The sequence below is a fragment of the Chiloscyllium plagiosum genome, chromosome 22 (assembly GCF_004010195.1).
Source record: "Chiloscyllium plagiosum isolate BGI_BamShark_2017 chromosome 22, ASM401019v2, whole genome shotgun sequence".
NCBI classification, from domain to species: Eukaryota; Metazoa; Chordata; class Chondrichthyes; order Orectolobiformes; family Hemiscylliidae; genus Chiloscyllium; species Chiloscyllium plagiosum.
In genome coordinates, this window is record NC_057731.1 from 28,346,560 (window position 1) to 28,367,021 (window position 20,462).

Here is a 20,462-nt window from a genome sequence, read left to right on the forward strand (position 1 = left end):
ATACAATGGCAATGGCAGAACTAAAGCAAAGCATTGGTCATTAATGAGGAAATGCCTACTTGATAGCACTATTAATGACTTCTTCCATCAGCTGAGGATTGGAATTACAGTAATGGGGCAGTGCTTGGCCAGTTTGAAATTATTTTAATTGCTTTTTATGTACAGGACATACCTGTGTAGTTATTCACATTGCCAGGCAGATGCCAGTACTAAAGAAAGGTGCCAATTAGTATTGCAGCACAAGTCCTCGAGACTACATCCAGGATTTTGTAATGCTGTATCAATGCACTCTGCTATTCCTTGATGGTACATGGATTGAATCAAAATGCTAGAAACAGGCAATTGTGATGTTAGGGACCTTAAAAAATAAAGTTTATCTCCTCTAATTTCTATCTGAAGATGGTTGCAAATTCTTCATCATTGTGCAACTTGGATTCAGGCTACTTTTCCAATAAACATTGTTTCCAGGAATCAATATGTAAGAAGCAATTTTGAGACACCAATATCATTCTTCAGATATTAGTTTCTAAAACAACCTTCTCTTTTTAAATTGTATTTCAAACCAATCAGAAATGGAAATTAAATCTTTCTAAGTGAATAGCTGTGCAAACAGAATTATGCTACAATGAACTGGAAAATTAACGGTTGAGAAAGTAACATTGGATGATGTAAATTGATTTTGTCAAGTTATTTTGACAGATAATTATTCTAGGTGGAAGCAGCCTTTGAAATTAAGGTCAGAAATTAGGAATGGATGTTACACTGTAATATCAAATGCTACTTGATTATACTTTTGAAGGTTTACAAGATTGCTACCATATAAACTTTCATAGAGGATCCAAGAATTTAAGATATCTGCATACATTAAAATAGTTGCTAACATAGGCTCGGGTAAAATGGAAGGAAAAAGCTGGTACTTATTAATTCATGGAAGTAGTTGTTGTTGACAGGGCCAGCATTTATTGTCCATCCCTAGTTGCCCTTGTTAAGGTGTTGGTGAACTGCCTTCTTGTACAACTGCTATTCATTTAATGTAGGTAGACACACAATACTGGAAAGGACGGAGTTTCAAGATTTTGATCCAGCGACATCGAAGGAACTGTGTAATACTTCTGCATCAGGATGGTGAGTGGCTTGGAGGGGAGCTTGCAGGTGGTAGTGGTGTTCCCATGTCTCAGCTGTCCTTGTCCTTCTAGATGCAGCTGGTTGTGCATTTAGAAGATGCTGCTTAAAGAGCCTTGGTAAATTTCTGCAGTGCACCTTGCAGATTATATTTTGTACACTGAACTCAGATCTGATCTGTAGTTTGTGTAATTGTTTAGCTCTGTCAACCACTAGTTACCTGTGTTGTTTGGCATGAAAATAATCCTGTTTTGTAGCTTCACAAACTTGACAGCCCTCAATTTTAGGTATGCCTGGTGCTGTTCCAGACATGCTGTCCTGCACACTTCATTGAACCAGAGATGAACCCCAGCTTGAAGGCGATTGTAGAGTGGAAGAGTTGCTGGACCATGATTTTGCAGATTATGCATACATTAATGGTTGAAATTGTGTCATTCTTTTATTAATAACTGCCAATAAACATTCCTAAAGTGTAGCAGAAACTCGGAGAAAACAAGAGAGAAAAGTGGTTAGGAATCCATCAATGTTTCTTGAGCTCTGAATAGCAATTACTGCAATTTTAAGCTATAAGAGCTATGCATACAATGTATAGTATGAATGGGAACTATAATTATTTTTAATTTTCAATGTGAAATCAGATTACCATAAATAAAGAAGGCAAGAGGCTCTAAATGTAAAGCTTTCCCTGAAATTGTTGCAGACAAGCTGGAAAATTATGTGGCTTTGCAAGAACTGGACAGAAACTTGTGAAAGCCCAATGTAAAGGTTTGATTTAAAATTTCTACATTTTCTAGCCTGTGTTCATCCTGTCAGCCAAGGGCATCACTGTCAGTTCGAGTACATCACTTTTATACTAAATTGTCAGAAAGATGCATTGACATTATAGCTGCATTCTGATCTTAATACTTGCACAAATGCTTCAACTGATCCTTGTCTCCATAAAACTGCTCTATGAACATTTCATTGTTACTCTGACATTACACCAGCAGGCTGAGGATCTTTTATCCAATCTGCTTTTTTGGTGAGTGAATGTGATGTTCCTTATGGACTCTGCAATGACTCCTGTGATAAGCATTGTTAATTTCACTTGCACAACCAACACAAAACACCATGGAAAAAGAAACATACTTTTGCAATGAAAACACCTTGTTAGAACCCCAACTACAATAGAAATCAATCTTGTGCATATCAATGTTTGGTTTCAATTAGTTTTTATATGAATTATAGGAGCAAAATATGCTTTAAGGCAGATCTGAAGTAATCATATAAAGTTTATGCAGTTGGGGTCTGGATTATTAAACAGCAATATATTTCACTGTGTGTAAGAAATCTGTATCTGTCTTTTATGCAAAAAAAATTCAAGGTGTTCCTAATTTGTTCAAATGTGGTCTGAGAGGCCAGTTTCCCCAATAGCGTGAAGTTCTCTAGGACTGTGCATTAAAGGCAGGGGATTAGTTATGCAGGTAGTATGCCAATTGGAATGCTCAAGGCTCTGACGTTTGGTGAAGAGGGCACTGACATTGTGGGTCAGAGACATTGAATGTACCTCAAGGTGAGATTCTTCGTACATTTCAGTAGAAGATCAGACAAACTGTTGTCATAATAGCCAGGCAATCATTAGGAAGAGGGGTTCATGGACTGCCATTGGAGGCAGCTTCCACTTACCTGTTGGTTTTGATGTCAGCATTGACCTGTTTCTTAGTAGTAAGATCCCAGCAGAATCCCCAATTTTCCTCAAATTGGGCACTTCTGGTCCTGATTAATTGTTCCCTACTGCTCGACTGATCCTGGCTTGACCCCAGTTCCTGGCAAAATGTCCAGAGCTGGCAATCTGTTGGGGAGCTTCCCAAACAATATATTTCCAGAATCGCTCCGACTGTTTCCAAAGTCATCTCCACAGCACTAGAAAGATTTCAACCTCTCAGAGTGGGAAAGTCTAAAATCCTGAAATGTAGCTGTTTCCCTGGCTTGGTCATTTTACAGATTCAACAGTCCCAGACATGCCCTGTATCAATTCAGATGCTTCCTTTTAATTGCCATTTATTGATAGATTTTCAGTTTGGGAATATGACAACTGGAGTTTTAGAATATTTCATTATGTTTATGAGCTCAAAACACTAATCTTCATCTTGCTGAAAGGTTAGTATTTTATTTACTTGTCACATAAATTTTAATTTTGTTAAGGGAAATGAATATCCTCCCAAGGACGATCCTCTGCTTCCCAGTGTTAGCTTTCAAACTTCAAGCTGTATCCAAAGTAATAATCTATCAACAACTGCCAATTGAAAGAGAATTTGTTAGCTCTCTAAATTTTCTATCTGAATGCCAACAACAAGAAGATGTTTTAGAGGCCTTCCTCTTGTGGTAATTCAAATTCAATTCTGATCATTGTATAAAAGAGTTTATATACTCACGAGACTGAACCTTCAGTGTATCACATCAGATTTATCATACAAAATAGACTCTTTGCTTTATTTACCACTTTGAAGAGTGAATCATGGTAATATGGCTGACTGGGATAAGTATAACTAAGGGAAAGTGAGGAAGCAGATGCTGGAGATCAGAGTGAAGAGTGGGGTGCTAGAAAAGCACAGCAGGTCAGGCAGCATCCGAGGAGCAGGAGAATCGATGTTTCGGCCAAGAGCCCTTCATCAGGAATGAGGGATCTCCCTTGATAACATTGAAGGCAACAACCAAACCATTACATATATTTAGTGCACCAAATTTTTATGTTTTAAGTATAAATGAGGAAAATAAACCCAAATGAGTTTCCTATTCTTAAGGTGAATATGAAATTGATGAATGTACAAAGAAATCTAGATGGGGGAGTTGTACTTGAACCTATTTAGCAAGAGTCTCTACAATGAAGAAACAAAAATCAAACACCATAAATTAGAAGATTCCATATGTGGAGTGGAAAATAGAAGTGTTAGTCATGTGACTGAAATTGACTTCAGAAGTTTATTACTCCAAGACTAACAGAAATTAATGAACCTGGAAACCAGGATTAGTGTGAAAATTCCTCCAGCCAGCCAAGGGTAGTTCAGTTACTTTTATTTAGAATGATTTTTCCTGTATAGAAAGTTGGCTACAACCTCCTCTGGAAATCCCAAGACCTCTCAAACTCCATTCCCTCCAAGAGAGAAGATATTTCGGCCTGCACCATGTACACCTGAAGTGATTCGATCTGAACATGATTTGCTTCTTGTATTCTGTTACCAATCTAGATGACTGTTGTGTTCTTCAGAATCCATCTTTACTTGTGTGTCTCTTTGCACGAGGAAGTAAGTGTGCTTGTTATAATTTCATTCTGGGGTAATGTTTGAATAAATATGACTTTTATTCTGATTTATATTACTGAAGCATCAGTTTCATGTATTTTACTATCAACTGCAATACTGAAAAAGCTAAAAGACTCTCTTGTAACAGACTTATTTCTGCTGAAAAGAGGTGAGAAATAGGGCAAAAGTTTCTGCACCGTTTTCTTTCTCCTGACCATAAAGTCTGTCAATGTACTTGTCAATTGAGGAGAAACTTCAAATACTTTGAAAAACATTCAGTAATGTAAACAGCCATAAATAGAATAATTAGAATATATTCTTGAACGACATTTTCAATTTTCCTATGTTTGGAATAATTTATTAAAATATTATAAACTTTCCATTAATTAAAGTTCTTATTGATCTATCTAATTAGTATACCTTAAAAGGGTATTATATCAGATCAATTCTTCTACATTGCTTGAATGAGCAATGAAAAAATGCTGCTTACATCAGGTATGCACTCCCATTGATCTAAACTTCAGGTACAATTGATCTGCTGATAAGCATATGATCAATACAAATCATCAGTGGAATAAGTGGACTTTGCTGTTCTGAAAACAATTAGGCCAGCTGCTTTCTCATCATTTATTGCACACGCATGAATGATATTAATGGCTTAAGTGTCATCAGATTTTGAGAACATAAATCATAAGAAACCATTTGTCCTGAAAATACTTGTGATTCTTCTGAACTCTTTCACTGCTCAAAATTATGATTTATTTTTGCAAATTTTACAAACTTGGAGAAACAAATAAAGTCGAACTATCCAATCCTATTGACATAGAACATTTGTTATCAATGGTTCAATTGATAAATGCTCTGCCAGAACTACCCAAATCTGGAACTCTTAGCTGTGATCCCTCCTCAATGCTGAGTTGCTGATATCAGCTTGCTGGATGGCAATAGGATAACTAATAATGACTTTAGTACATATGAACTAAAGGACAGTAACATTTTTGAGATTCCTACCTCTTACTGTTATTGAATGAACCACTTATAAATTCTTACCAGACAGATGTTGAAACAAGATATGATTAAGGTGCAGCCAAATTCTACCCCCAGTTCAATAGTCTCTTGAGACTGTATTTTTGGTTAGGTAAGGATCTATTTGCCATACAGGCTGTTCAATGAAGGTTCGTAGAACTCAACTAGGAAGGTGGAGTTATCCTATGAGGGACTAGGCCTATATTCTGAAGAATTTAGAAGAATGAGAGGTGATTTAATAGAAGCATATGAAATATTTTTCAGATTAGATTACTTACAGAGTGGAAACAGGCCCTTCGGCCCAACAAGTCCACTCCGACCCACCGAAGTGCAACCCACCCAGATCCATTCCCCCCTTCATCTAACACTACAGGCAATTTAGCATGGCCAATTCACCTAACCTGCACATTTTTGGATTGTGGGAGGAAACCCATGCAGACACAGGGAGAATGTACAAACTCCACATAAAGAGTCACCTGAGACAGGAATTGAACCCAGGTCTCTGGTGCTGTGAAGCACCAGTGCTAACCGCTGTGCCAGCATGCCACTCAGAAACTCTTACGGGGTTTGACAGGATGACAAGCAGGAAGGATGTTTCTCTTGGATGGGATGGTTAGAACAAGAAGACACAGTCTCAGAATAAGAAGTCATCTCAGACTTGGAAGTAGAGGAATGCCTTCACTCAGAGAGTGTGATACTTTGGACTTTACTTCAGAAGGCAATGGAGGCTCAGGCATTGAGCATATTCAATTTCCTATGTTTAGGTACATAAATGAAGATTGGTAAATTGGGAAAAGCATAAACAAGGGTTCTGGTACCTGTGTACCACACCAGAAGATAATCGATGCACGTGGAGCAGTGCTGTATTCTCTATATTTCATGATCTGCACAAATATTAACTGTACTGATTAAGCATGTGGTTCTGGAGGATCTATAGAGAGGCTGTATTTCTAATGGTTATCAACAATAGGCTCTATGTTTACAATTATGACCCTTCCTTATTGTCCTGGAGTTCTTTCAATCCACCACTTCCCATTTTATCCTCCTTCATTGTCTCAACTACATCTCCACAGTCTACTTCAGAGACTGTCCTTTTGTGGTTCCTCTTCTCCCTGTCTCAATGTTTCTGATGGCTGCTCTTCCCGTCCTTAAAAATCCGAATCCAGGCAGTCTTCAGTTGTCCTGGCCACACAGCATAATATCCTCCAAAGTCTCTCCTCCTTATCCTCACTTTAAAAGTTTTCTCTGAACGTCTTTGAATGCTTATTGTGGTTGTCTCTTCTAAGTAATTTGTTACCATTCCGCGTACATTCAACGTGAAAAGAACTCTAATGAAAGACGTTTGATCAGGTTAAGGCTATGTAAATGGCACGGCTGTTGTGACACTCCTATAGTTTTCTAGTTGAGGGCAGAAATCAACGCTTGCACTTTCCTGATCTGCATGGGTCCTGTGCCATATATTGAATCTGTGGCAAATTACATGAACTGTGGCCAAAGCTGGTGTTTGCAGTCGACTTTATGCTTTACTCAATTGTTTTTAGATATGTTATGTTTGAGCAGAGGCCGTACATATTGGGGCTAGGTTTCACATCTGTCACATATACACTCTCATGTAAAAGAAATGCTATTGCGTGTATTCATGTGGCCGTTTCTTTTGGCTGCTCAGCTCCTTCTGCAGACAAACACCCGTTTTTAAAAGCCAATTTTCTTTATTGTAGTAATGGGAGCTCGCTTTCACTTGGGTCATTGCGCCATCTAGCACGATAATCACGAAAGTACTCCTGATTCAAAGCCTGGGGGCTCGGGCGTGGAAGAGGGGGAGTTTCAATCTGAAAACGAATCATTTTTATAAAGCTGGCGTTTCACGTTGTTTGGAACGTTCCTACTTTGCACGGCTGGCCGTCCAACAACAACTATTTCTTCCTTTAAGGAAAGACACAGATTCCCTACTACAGACCGTCCAGGAAGTGACAAGCCTACTTCCCTTTGCAATTTCAGCTGATCAGTAGTTGTGAGTGGACGGCTCCACATCAGGAAGAGAGGGGTTTTTGTTCGAGGGAAGTGGAACAGTGCAGGAGAGGTCGGAGCGGAGGAAAGCTGCCGGCTGTCTGGACGGGAGAGTGCAGAGAAGTTCGGCAAGGTATTTGCTGAGCGAGGGGGCGAGGTGCCGCACGGAACGGCTTCGGGCAAGTTGACACAGTGGGTCCCTCCCTCCCTTGTTGCGAAGTGGAGTGGCTGTGTGCGGATATTGTTACAATGTGTAGCGTCCAAAGCTCTGATATTGAGTTTGTGACAGGGCTGAGGCAGCCTAGGCAGAAGCAGCGTGAACAACAGCTGAAACCTTTCTACTGGGGTGAACATGTCCTCAGCTTCGCACCTCCAGGAATTGTGAGGGCAAAAAAAAAGACGCTCAAAGGAGCGGAAATCTGATTTGAAGAAATAACGTTGGAGTAACAAAAATATATATTTTACGTGTGTATATATAGGTATATCTAAGATCCAGCACGTCTCTGCATCCTCTTCATCCTGAAAGGATGGATGATCCTGTGGGTATTAATTTTCATGTGACTATACAGTAGTTTCATATCCAGCCCGTGCCAAAAGTAATATTTAAATAAACAAGAACGGGCAAACGCTCATATACAGTTTATGATGCCTGAACCTATTGTTCAATAGTTTTAACTTTGATTTTTAATTTATTAAGAAATCATGCGGTGGAGTTTGAGGGAGGTGGAAAGTGCTTTATTTGTTTGGAGGAGGCGCTGATTGGTATTTTTAGTGACAGCTTCAGCTTTTGGAGTCTCTGCTTCTGGCCGAATCCTTTCCAGCTCATTCAGAGCAGTTTGCCAGCGCACTGCTGGGTTGCACATGGCGAGGGCTCGATACACTAAGTCTGCCCTTGAAGGCTGCCATAGGAAGATCGTATTCCCAGCAGTACACCAATGATTTGGGGAAACGCCAGTTATCCCAGGGACTTTTCCTCCGCGTGTTTGCTTTCTCGTTGTCACATTTGTATTAAAGGGAAAGTCCTTCAAGTTTTGTTTTTTGGGGGAGGGGTGGGGAACAAGGTTCACAGGGCATGATTTCTTACACTCTGCAGCAAAACAAAACCCGTTTCGAGCAAATAATTGATAGATAATTACTGAGCAATCATCGTCTTGGAACAACCGTGTTTCCATCAACATTACTTTGCTCTCTGGAAAGAATCGGGTGGCAGTTAAAATATTTTATGTATTTATGTTTTGCCTGGGTAGCTTTTGCGAGCGTGTAAAATTTTAGCCTATTTGTTGATGTTCTGATAGAACTTCTTGATTTTGTTTCGTTAAACAGTTGACTGGGCTTTCTTGATGTCTCAAGACAAAGTAGAGATGATGTTTCTTTTTAACTGTGTTGACAAATGAAGGCATGACTTGCTGCCAAGATCAGCTACTGTAGTATATTCCTCCTCTACAGGCTAGTGCTACAATACGTGACTGTTTGTAATTGGGAGAATGGAATGTGTAAGGTATTTTGAGGTTTAAGATTGGTGTCACATAGAGAACCCTGTACAGTATATGGTAAATACATTTGGATGCCTTTATGAAGGCAGTTGGCAGCAGTGCGTTGTCGCATGATATGTCTAAGACATGAGTTGTACTTGTTCCCTTTTGTCACATACCACTTACAGGCATTGGCCAAAGTTCTATTTCCCCTATTTCAACGGTTTCAATGTTTGATATTTTCCAATGAAAGCATGATACTATGCCCTATTATTTTACTTTACTACAACACTTGTTTCCTAATAGCTTTTGAGAAAGAATGGAAAAGAATTACAAATATTTGAAAGGTTTAATTCCTTTGAGTTGGCAGATAGCTTGGTTATCTCGCTTCCCAAAGAGGACCCACAATGAAGAGATTGTTTTAAAAAGTCTAAGCTTGTGTAAGTTGATGCAGAGAGGCAGCCTTCACTTACATTTCTAATACATGTTGTATCTTTGGAATGTGCCAAGCAATATTACAGAAAATGGATTACTTTTGGGATGTAATTGTTGTTGTTTTATGGGCAAGTAATTTTGGTGACATTAGTTGAGGCAAGAACTCCCACCTTTTGATTGAAAAATAATTCTACTCAACATATCATTCACCAACATTTTAGCATTCCTTCATCAAACAGATATATCAGTCTAGATTATATGCTCAAATGTTTGCATGGGACTTGAATCCACAACCTGTGACTCAGTAGCAAAAGACTTACCAAATGAATATGCTGATATGTTACTTTGTTATATGGCATCAAGCCTCAGCTAATTTTCAAACAGCAAGAACTTTCGTTTGTATCCTTCCTTAATTAGGCAAAAGTGAGCACTGCAGATGGTGGAAATCAGAGTTTAGATTAGAGTGGTGCTGGAAAAGCACAGCAGGTCAGGCAGCATCTGAGGAGCAGCTCCCCTTCCTTAATTAGTCCTAATCCATAAGGGGATGTAAAAGGTCCCCTCAATTCATTACATTTCTGTGTACAATATTCATTTCTTCATCCAGTTTCTAATGTTGTCCACCCATCCGGTCCTCACACTTAAGTGTTCTTTCTGAATCTTTCATCTTCTGCTGTTGACCATGTTTTCCAATGGTTGTACTTTTTTCAATTTTTCACCAGCTAAAAGGCAATGAGATGGTACTCTGGCTTTCCTGTGGTTAAATTCATTTCAGTAGCATCTTTTAGCTTTGTAAAATGTTCTGAAGTGCTTCAAGAAATAACTTGAAGATTAAACTTTTACATCTCTTCATGACCTTAGGATGTCTCAACTAGCTTCACAAAAAAGGGAAACATTTCTTGAAGTTTAGTTATACAATAATCATTTTTCAAATTTGGAAATGCTATGAACAGCAATGATCTAAATTGTCAAATAATCTTTTCTCATGTGATGTTGTTTAAGGGATACATATTGATCATGGAACTGGGAAACATAGCCACTTTTTTTTTTGAATAGTGACATGGAATGTTTTACATCAACTTGAGAAAGCACAAAGCACCTTATCTAAAGAGGGCACCTTGAAAATGTAATCCCTCTCTGCACAGTGCTGAGTATCAGATTATTTTGGAACAAGGAATAGTTTTAACTTTGTGAGAATCAAGTATTAAGCAATGGAACCAATATCCAAGTCTACATTCTTTTCACCAAAAGTGATTGTGCCAAATCAGTTTATGCATGATTAAGAACAATGGGTGGATTTGGGTGATGTATGAAATGAAACAAACTTGAGCACTTCAGAATTTGATCAATGGACAAAGTTCTTGCCATTTTTCCTATGTATGCTTATTTGCATAATTTTATATATTTCAGGGGAATTCTCTAACATTGAAATGTAGTCTTAAGGCTTCCTTTTTTGAGAATTACACAGTGTACATTGAAAATACTTACAAATTATTAATGTGAAAATAACAAAAAGTAATCATTCCTTGCTGATCAATGCTATAAAAGTGAAGGACCACCATTTTGATTGTGTTCCCTTGGAAAGAACTTTGGATTAAAAGAATTTGCTTTTGCATTGGGCCAGTTGTATGTTTTTATTTGTTTGCTGATTGTAATTTGGTCAGCTTTTTCACATCATTTACTTTACCTGCACTAATGACAGTGTGAGGCTGACCAATTAATTGGGGACAAACTCGCACCAGTTTTGTCAGAGGTGATATGTACCACTGTCAAAGCTGGCACTAGAACATACCTCTGAAGATTGTGCTGTCACAGAGAAAAAGTTCAGTACCATATTTTTGTTCAAAGTTAGCCAAAGACTTGGCACATGCCAAAGGGGCTACTACTTCTCCTGAACTACTAATTACCAGCTCAGAATCTCAACTGAAGATCTTCATCCTTGAACAAAGCAGCAATTTTTTTTTAAAATCTTGAATTGTGATTTTCGAATGTATGTGGCATACTATCTTTAACAATTGCACACTTGTTATGTGCAATGTTAAGTGCTGATCTAGCAAAGGACAAATTGCTTTTTAATATAAAGAATAACAGTTCCTCACCCTGGTGGCTATAGACCATGATGATGCCAAATAAAATTCCTGGACTGTGCTGTGATAGTCGATTCCGGCTGGGAAGCAGTAAAGCACAACAATTGTTTGCAATTCCCCTCAGACAATGAAAAGAAAATCAGTAGGAATGCCTGTTCTTGACTAATTAGCTGTAATCCCTCTGTGGATCTGTATCAAAAAGGAGGAGGAGGAAAACAGGAGAATTTCTGCAGAGCTATTTCCAGTTTTCCAGCTACAAATCCCAATTTTCATGTTGAGCCACCGTTTAAGTACAGAAGATTGACCAAGTAAACTGTTACCAAGTGTTGCATCATTTCTTTAAGTCTTGGTAGTCCTTTGTAACTGCATGATCAGATTAACTAGGCACCATCCCTGTGTAATGTTATTGGCAAATATTTCTTTAGGATGGAGGATGTCAGGAAGAAGAATGCTTTTTACTCTCATTAACATATGGGAAGTAACAACATGTTTTGGCAATGATTTGCATTGTTCATCTGCAAACACTTTTTATTTGTAATGGTTTCCATTTGTGTGTTTTCATGAACATTTACAGTAGCAATTACTTCAAAAGTGATTTATTAGAAAACCACATGTATTAATTCATTGCAAAATCTTAACTTTCTTGGGATAAGAAATCATCTTGCTAGATTTAAACATGATTTGGTCATGTCACAGTTACTGTTGAAAATGTGTTGCTGGAAAAGCGCAGCAGGTCAGGCAGCATCCAGGGAACAGGAGAATCGACGTTTCGGGCATAAGCCCTTCTTCAGGAACATGCCTTTCTTCGGGCATAAGCCCTTCCTGAAGAAGGGCTTATGCCCGAAACGTCGATTCTCCTGTTCCCTGGATGCTGCCTGACCTGCTGCGCTTTTCCAGCAACACATTTTCAGCTCTGATCTCCAGCATCTGCAGACCTCACTTTCTTCTCCACAGTTACTGTTGCTTTGTCACTGTCAGGTAAGCAAACCCAAAGTTGAACAAAGACTTGCAGGTGCCCTGCAGACAATTCCAAAGAGTGAGTTCATGGCAGTTTCTGTTAAACATTTGTTTCTAACTGAGAATTTATTTCAGAATGTTAGCAGAAAATTTTAAAGTTTTTTGTTTGAAACATTAATAAGATTGGATAACACAATTATACATGGATTGGATCCGCCCACATAAGTGTCTTCTACACTGAGCTCTGGTAAATTGTATTTATTGATGTTTAAAAGCAGGGACTGTCAGCAAAGTCATTAACAAGACATACTATTCACAGATATGTGATGATTTCTTGTGTCTTTTTTAAGAAAATCTTTCTTGTTCACTGAGTATTGAATAATTTCTTAGAATTTTTGGGTATTTTAGAGGAATTCTTCCCCTTCCTATATTAGTCTTTTTGAATTAACATACAAAATAGTAAAGCACATTTTATAAAAAGAACTGGAAGTGATTGAAAGGTAGTAATACAATCCAAATTTGCATTACAAACTTCAATAGCAATTAATCAATTATAGATCATTAATTCAATATGTTAAGTTACTGTGTTTGTTTTTGGCTCACCTTTACATTAAAAACAACTTGCAACACACCATTTTAATATGCTGCAATCACTATTACCAATAACATACTTTTAAAAATATAAAATTCCAGTTAGTTGCTGAATATGAATATCTGTTTAATCTGTGTGCGCTTCCTGATATTCCTGCATGCTGAAATGTAGAGACATTTTGCCTCCAGCTGCACATTCACTTCCAGATCCTGGCAGACTAGCTTGATGTGGAGTTCATTATGTTTTAGAAAAGCATGCAATCTGATCCTTCAGTGGTTCATGAGGATTCTCCCACTGTCAAAATTCACCTCCATGGCAATGTAAATCATATGGGCCTCAGATCCAGGTAGAAACGCGGATTAGACTCCAATTCTAAACTGATCATTGACATTTGTCATTCCTTCCTTCCAGAGAAGAAAAAATCCAGGCTTCCTTTTAGTTTTTAACCTCTGTCACAAAAGCATTTTGTCATCTATACTTTAGGGTAGATCACATTACTTTTATTTTTTAAATTAAAGACAGCTCCAAAACACACAAATATATGTTCCATTATACTACAGCCTTCATAGGGAAGGATTAATGATTTGCAACACATTATTGAGAAATAATTGTTGTTGAAACAATATATTCATGGAAAATGAATTTTCAAGCTGAGGATTTTTTGGTGAAAACTATAGTCTACATTTCCTGTGTCACAAGATGGAGCAAGGGACACAGCCATATTTATTATGAGAATCCATGGTTTATTACAGTTGTAATTTGAGATTTTCTATTTCATGAGATCTGTGTCTTTACACTTTAATAACATGGCTTGCCAATCATCAAATTGAAGCAATCTGCCAGTTAGAAATTTGTTTCTGACCCATGTGGCCACTGAGTGAAAATAATTAGCAATGTATTGAGGCAAATGTACAATGGAACATTTTGTATTGTCTCATTTAGCTTGTGAATTACAAAACCTAAGAATTTATGAAAAGCAATCATAATACACCCTTGGTCCTAAATAAAACAGTTTCTTCATGAAAAATATTCTAGATGAATAGCTTTCCATCAAAATCACTTCAAATTAAAGAAAGCAATTTTTGTAGGAGCTGGTAATGCCATTTTTAGATTTTTATTGCGCTATTTTCTAAAGGATCAATGCTGTCTATTACAACTTGTCTGTCAAGGCTCATTGTCTTTTTACAGTTGGAGAGCACATTGAAATCATCAGTATCATGCCATTGAATTCAGTGTCAGATTTTCATTTATTTTAGTTTTTTTTTAGAAGAAGCTAACTAATTATTGAAACAATTTTGTAAATTTCCTGGTTTACAGACTCAGAAGTAAAACTCCAATCAGCAGAGAGCACAGCAGAAATGATATGGAATTTTTGGAGATTTCCTCGGACTGAGTCTGCCTAAACAAGCTGTCTCAATAACCTTCACTAAAAAAGTCAAGTTTGAGGTACGGTGCTGTGCATACCTGCTCATTAATCTATTGTGTGAAACCTTTAAGCTGTTAAACTAAAGCAGACACATTAGCTTGTTCCACTCATTAACTCCTTTGTTTCATTTGCAGGTTGTGCAATGCTTTTTCAGAAATTAGTATTAATTGAAATAATGGTTAACACAGTTTTTAAAATCTGCAAATGTTTAAGAGTTGAAATAAGTAAATAAACAGTGAATTACATTTCATATTAGTCTGTAACTGTATAGAAGGGGGAAAAAAATCAGTTTATGTAGGGCTTCCCAAGTAGAGGTGAAGACTCCAATTTTGGGGTCATGAGTCCTGAGACAGCAATGCAACTAAATTACAAAACCTACATTCCCACAAACCCCATCCACCCCCACCCCAACTAACAGCCTCACAGTTCTCACAGAGGGGTCACACCAATTTTTGAACCTCTAAAGGTCACCATCTGAAAAGTTTCAGTAGCATTGGGTTAATGTTTTAGACATGAGATATTTCTATATAATATTGGAAACCTGGAAGTGATTCAGTCTTTGAGGTTTTGCTGCATCTTAGTCCATATCATTGAAATAGTTTGCAAGAGACATCTTATCGAATTCTACAGATGAGATTGTGGCTTTGACACATCAGGGAATATATCCTTCTTATGAATTGTCTGTATGTTATATCTATGTAGTTATCAGCGCACCCTGGTTCTATAATGTGGTGTGGTTTGGTATGAACCAATGATTCCAAATGTACTGAAATGTCAGCCTGCATGTGCCATGAGGGTAGATGTGACATTGAAGCTCAAAGAGATAGATGTGAAAATGGAAAGCTTTCTTCAAACTTGTATAAGAACACAACTTAAAAGCAGAAATAGGTCATTGATCATTCAGTGGGTTCACGGCTGATCTGATAATCCTTAACTCCATTTTCCTGCCTTTTCCCAATCACCCTGGATTCCCTTTACTGTTTCAAAATCTGTCTATCTGAGCTAAAGTCTTAGCCACTTTAGCCCAGATACTCTGGCCAGGATAATTTCTGTAATATAGACTGAAATTGCACATTGTAACCCTATGGAATCTCTGACACAGTTGACTCCATGGGAATTATCCAGGAAATTCAATTTTCTGATGTGCAGTTCCTTTGACTGAGTCCATTGCAGAGTTGCGCCTTATTTAATCTAATATTTAATTTGAAAACTTAGCTTAACTCCTGGATAATTATTAAGCTGACCCTCTTGTCACTACTGGAACCCTCCCACATTACACCTCCCCTGACTACAACCATGACACAATCAAACCTCCACTAATCCAACCCCATTGCATTATTCCAACCCTGTCAGACACATCCAACCCCAAAACCACCACCTTGTCTGCTACCCCGACCCCAGAAAGCTTCTCTCGCACAGAAGACGTTTAATGGTAAATGGGTAATTTTTAATCCATTCTGCTTCGGAAACAGGCTTTCTAGAATTCGATCAATAGATAGTATAACTTTTTCCTTTGTAACTTGAGCAGCATATGACAGTGTAACACACTGTATTGCTGACTGAGTGACAAGTTAGTTTGACCTGTGATTTTCTCATACTGTCATTGCATGCAGCAAGTGCTAGTGCTGTCACTGACGAGATGATTAAGTACTGAGCAGGAAATTGCTGCTCCATCACACTGTCCTGTTCACACAGTCTTCAAAACAGCATAGTCTAGGAATAGGTTCTCATTCTTGATTGGAGAATGTTAGAAGGCACAAAAAAGCAGAATGAGGTAAAGAACTTTTTTTTAAAACATTGCAACTTTAGAGCTCTCAAAATATGATTTAGTGTTGATCCTCATCTATGCCATATTAGCTGGGCTCACTAAGAATAATGGGAAGAACACAAAAGGTGGCCTTCAGCATCTCTATTAGATTTTTCTGAAAACCAGTAGTTCCTATTGGAATAGGGTTACAAATCTTACCAGTGCTTCAACCTAGATTTCCAACTGATGTCACTTATTCAATTAAAACAAGTTTATGTTAATATTAAGGTAACTCTTTAAATGGATGATCTGAATATCCTTATATAGTCAAGAAACATTAGACAATTGGGAAAGTTATAAGAGAGCAGTCAGCGCTAACTGTAGTAAGATGAAGTCCACATTCATCTCAGTGAACATTTTGAAGTCTTTACTGAAGACAACAATATACAGAAAAAGTCTTGTCTGGAGACCCAGGTTTGAACTCCATGTGATATGTTGTCACTATGGTATGGCTCCTTTCACACATGCTGCCTAAGACAGCCTTACAATAAAGTTATGTTTGCCTTTGTGACCCCCTCCATTTTTGGTACCCCATTTAACCATTAGTACTTGATCATAAACATGTAATTCTTTACTCACACTTCACCCATCCTGCAAGTCTCCTCTTGTCAACATTTTGATTTTCAACTATATTCTTAACCCTACTTGAGGACACGTGGCATGGTGTGCTCCTTAGAATGGAAAAATCTTTGGTAGATTGGAGATCCAGCCTCTGATAACAGATAAAATGCAAAGGCAGCGATATTGTCACGAGTTTCTTAAGTTGTTGGAGACACACACTTCAACTAGTGTATACTCCTGTATGTAGATCCAGGCTCCTAGGACACCAGAAAAACATGAAGGCTTGCCATCATGACCAAGAGGAAACTTTGAAAGTGGCCCATCATCAGCAGTGGGATCTCTGGAAAACTCTTCTGCAATATTGTGATCTAGAAATCTGATGGAGGATTGGACTATAGCTGAATATGCAGAATCTGCCATGTCCCTATTAGTCTTAATCTCATCCTAGAGTTTGAACCAGCAAGACGCTGAGGACTTGAATTTTGCATCTTTCTCCATGTATTTCTTCTTTGCAAGAACATAATCTTTCTGAGTTGATGACCTTCATAACGAGGGCTTGCTTTTCCAGTATGGTCTTCAATACTGTAAATGAAGATCTCTATTCTACTACTCGGAGTTTTCTTTTTTCAGAGGGGCGATCATTGCTTGTGGATCAGAGCAAATGTTTTCTTCAGCTAATATTTATGGTGTGCTTTGAGCTCTGAATATTTCAGTGAAAGAGAAACTTTCTCACCAGGATGTCTCTTTGATATGTCAGTTGTATAAGAATCCAGTATAAAACTCAGTGCCTACTTTTCCCTGGATAGCTTTTCACCAGTTGCTAGCTATTTTCAAACCACCTCTTGGTGAACTGTTTCTGAGGTTTGAAGTTTTTTTCCTTCAGTGGCATCAAGCTCATTTTGCTTTATTTCAACGGATAGACTAAAAACAATTTTGACGCTCTGAAATTTCTTTCTTGCAGGGTTGAAAATCTCTTTCAAACTAATTCTAGATATCTCCAATCCTATGATTGCTTTACTAGTTGCATAATTCTTTTGTAGTTTCACTTGATTGAACTAGTTCAATGTTACTTTCTTGCTTCCCTGCAGTAGTTAAGCTTTCACCTCTTGGAGCAACTCCCTCTCCTGATTGTGATGGTAGTTGCTGTTGTACAGAACCAGTTGAAATTCAGCAAACAGTAGATAATTTTACTGCTGCTTTATCTCCTTGAAGAAAGGAATGGTTCTCCTTAAAAGAGACAGCTGGATTTTCAGGAACAGTGTCATCTGAATTCAAAGATACAGAAAGATTGAAAAGTTCCAGTCAACGAATTATTTGAGTAATGGTTTCCTGTGTTTTTTTTTGTAAACACATACAAAATGCTATCTGGTATCTTATCATCATCTGCTTTGGCACTGTCTCTTTTCCCCATTTCTAGCTTCTGTGTTGGGAGAAATGAGGTGTTGTCTCACCATTTTGTAATGCTAGGGCTGAAGCCCCTTAGTGTTTGCCAAATAAACAATATTTAAAGCTTTGCAAATAGTCCTCTTAATAAAAACTCATGTACAAGGGCATTATTAATCTTTGTTTTCATTGAAGCAAAGTGTGGCACATGCTTGATTCCTCACTCCAATTCTCATATTTCCCCAGGTCCAGGGATGTTTGGAAAAGAGTCTGTGGAACTGTTTCCAGTATCCAATTTCGGTCTCCCTGCTACCTACTTTAATCTTTGTACATCAAATTTGTTGTATAGGTTTCTACGGTCAGGGAGTTATTTCCTGTTGTGGTCCTGCCGCATCCCCAGGAACTGTTCATAGTTTAACTCTTTTGCATGCCTTGTTGCTGTGGCCTGTGTTTAGTTTTCCAGATAGTACTGGTTTCTCCTCTCCACTCATAGCTCTCTATATAAACTGGTTGAAATGGTAGAAAGCCTTTGTGGATTGGACAATGCCTTGTTACGTTGCATGCTTGCTGGCAGTGTATTTTTTGAGTATTAATCTCTTCCCCATCTCTGTATGCACATTTGATTTCTGTAATACTTTACTCACACAATTGATTTCTTCTTGTTACTTACCACATTCTCTGCTGTGGGGCTTCTCTCACACTTTTTTTTCGGGTTCTATGCAGTTTTGCCATTTCATGGTTTGGTGTTTAGGTACACGTTGAAATCCATTGTTATTCAGCCCCTATCACTGCTGAGCTTCACTTTGGGTATTTCCTCCACTTCTGAGATTAGATTGTTGGGTTAACCTGATTTTATTCCTTTGCAATGTACCATGTCTGGGCTTCACTTTAGACCCTTAACACCTGCCTCTGGTTCCAGAAAGATGAAGTCCATGCTCAATTGTATAGTTAGCAGTCTTCATTGAATAGCATTAGATACAAAAGATGGGAAGAGAGGATGTTTTATCTGGAGCTTACAGAATTGGAGCTCCAATTCCATGTGATCTGACATCACTTTGATATAGCTCCTTTTTGCAAATGCTCAGTAACTATCCTTAGAACAAAGGCATGGCTTATTTCATCCTATACTAACTGACTTACCCCACTTGAGTCACCATCTTCAGAAGAAGGGTCAAGGAGAAAAAAAAAGCTCAAAATAATGCATTTAATTATGATCCACTGGAAATGTTTATGAAGATATGTTAGTGCTTGTGTTGATGAAACATATGTTTATCTGACTGTAATAGAGTGAGAACTTTTTGTAAATGTGTCACACTCCTTTTTAAGTTTAGCTTTATCATAAGTTCTAGAACATAGAACATAGAACAATATAGCACAGAACAGGCCCTTCGGCCCACGATGTTGTGCCGAACATTTGTCCTAGCTTAAGCACCCATCCATGTACCTATCCAATTGCCGCTTAAAGGTCACCAATGATTCTGACTCTGCCACTCCCACAGGCAGCGCATTCCATGCCCCCACCACTCTCTGGGTAAAGAACCTACCCCTAACATCTGTCCTATACCTACACAACCTTAATTTAAAGCTATTATCCTCTGTGAGAAGAAATGCACCGTCACCTATTGATATGAACAAGAGTTGAACATAGGGGCTCAGGGAAGAGTGAATGGCCACGATATAAAGGCAATATTTGACTGAGGGTGTCATCGGGACAACCTATATATTTGAGCTGAATGGGAATTAGGTGTAACCTCCCGACTCGTTGGGGTCTTTCAGAGTACAAAGAAAGATGCTTGAGATCAATGGTCGACAGTCTTCTCAGTCCCCGGACATTTCTTCAGGAGATCCTTAGGTTAGTTCCTTAGCACAAACACCTTCAGCTGTTTCATCAATGTCTTTCGCCATCACAAGATCAGAAGTTGGGAGGGTTACTGAAGATCACACAATGTTCAGAACAATGTGCCCCTCACCCCCTCAGCTCCTGAACCAATCTGTGTCCATGTGCAGCAAAACCTGGACAAAATTCAGTCATGTGCTGTTAAAGTGCCTGTGACATTCATACAACAGCACGGACAGATACTGTACATTTCCACAGTTAAAAGAGAAGCTCATTCAGCATCTCAAGCTTGTTACGCACTGATATTTGGAAGCTATTCAGCCCATCGAAATTACTGATCAAGAAGAGGGACAACACATTCAATTCTCCTGCCTGTTCCAAGGAAGAGGTTGGGTCTGGTCAGCACATCGAGCTGTTAAATAGGAGCAGGCAGAGCCCAATCAGGCGCTTGAACCTATTCCATGTAACCAAG

General features: G+C 38.3%; 1 protein-coding gene across 3 annotated transcripts in view; it reads left to right on the forward strand.

Annotated features, from left to right (window-relative positions):
• Positions 1 to 5,971: 5,971 nt before the first annotated feature.
• Positions 5,972 to 20,462, forward strand: part of fam53b (family with sequence similarity 53 member B) — a 125,453-nt gene continuing 110,962 nt past the window's right edge. For 2 of the 3 annotated variants that reach the window (XM_043712641.1, XM_043712643.1), the window contains exons 1-2: positions 7,693 to 7,975; positions 14,294 to 14,422. The gene's annotated coding sequence lies outside the window, so the exon portion shown is untranslated. Of the gene's footprint in view, positions 7,570 to 7,692; positions 7,976 to 14,293; positions 14,423 to 20,462 lie in introns of those variants that run through there. The other variant, XM_043712642.1, reaches the window with a different exon arrangement.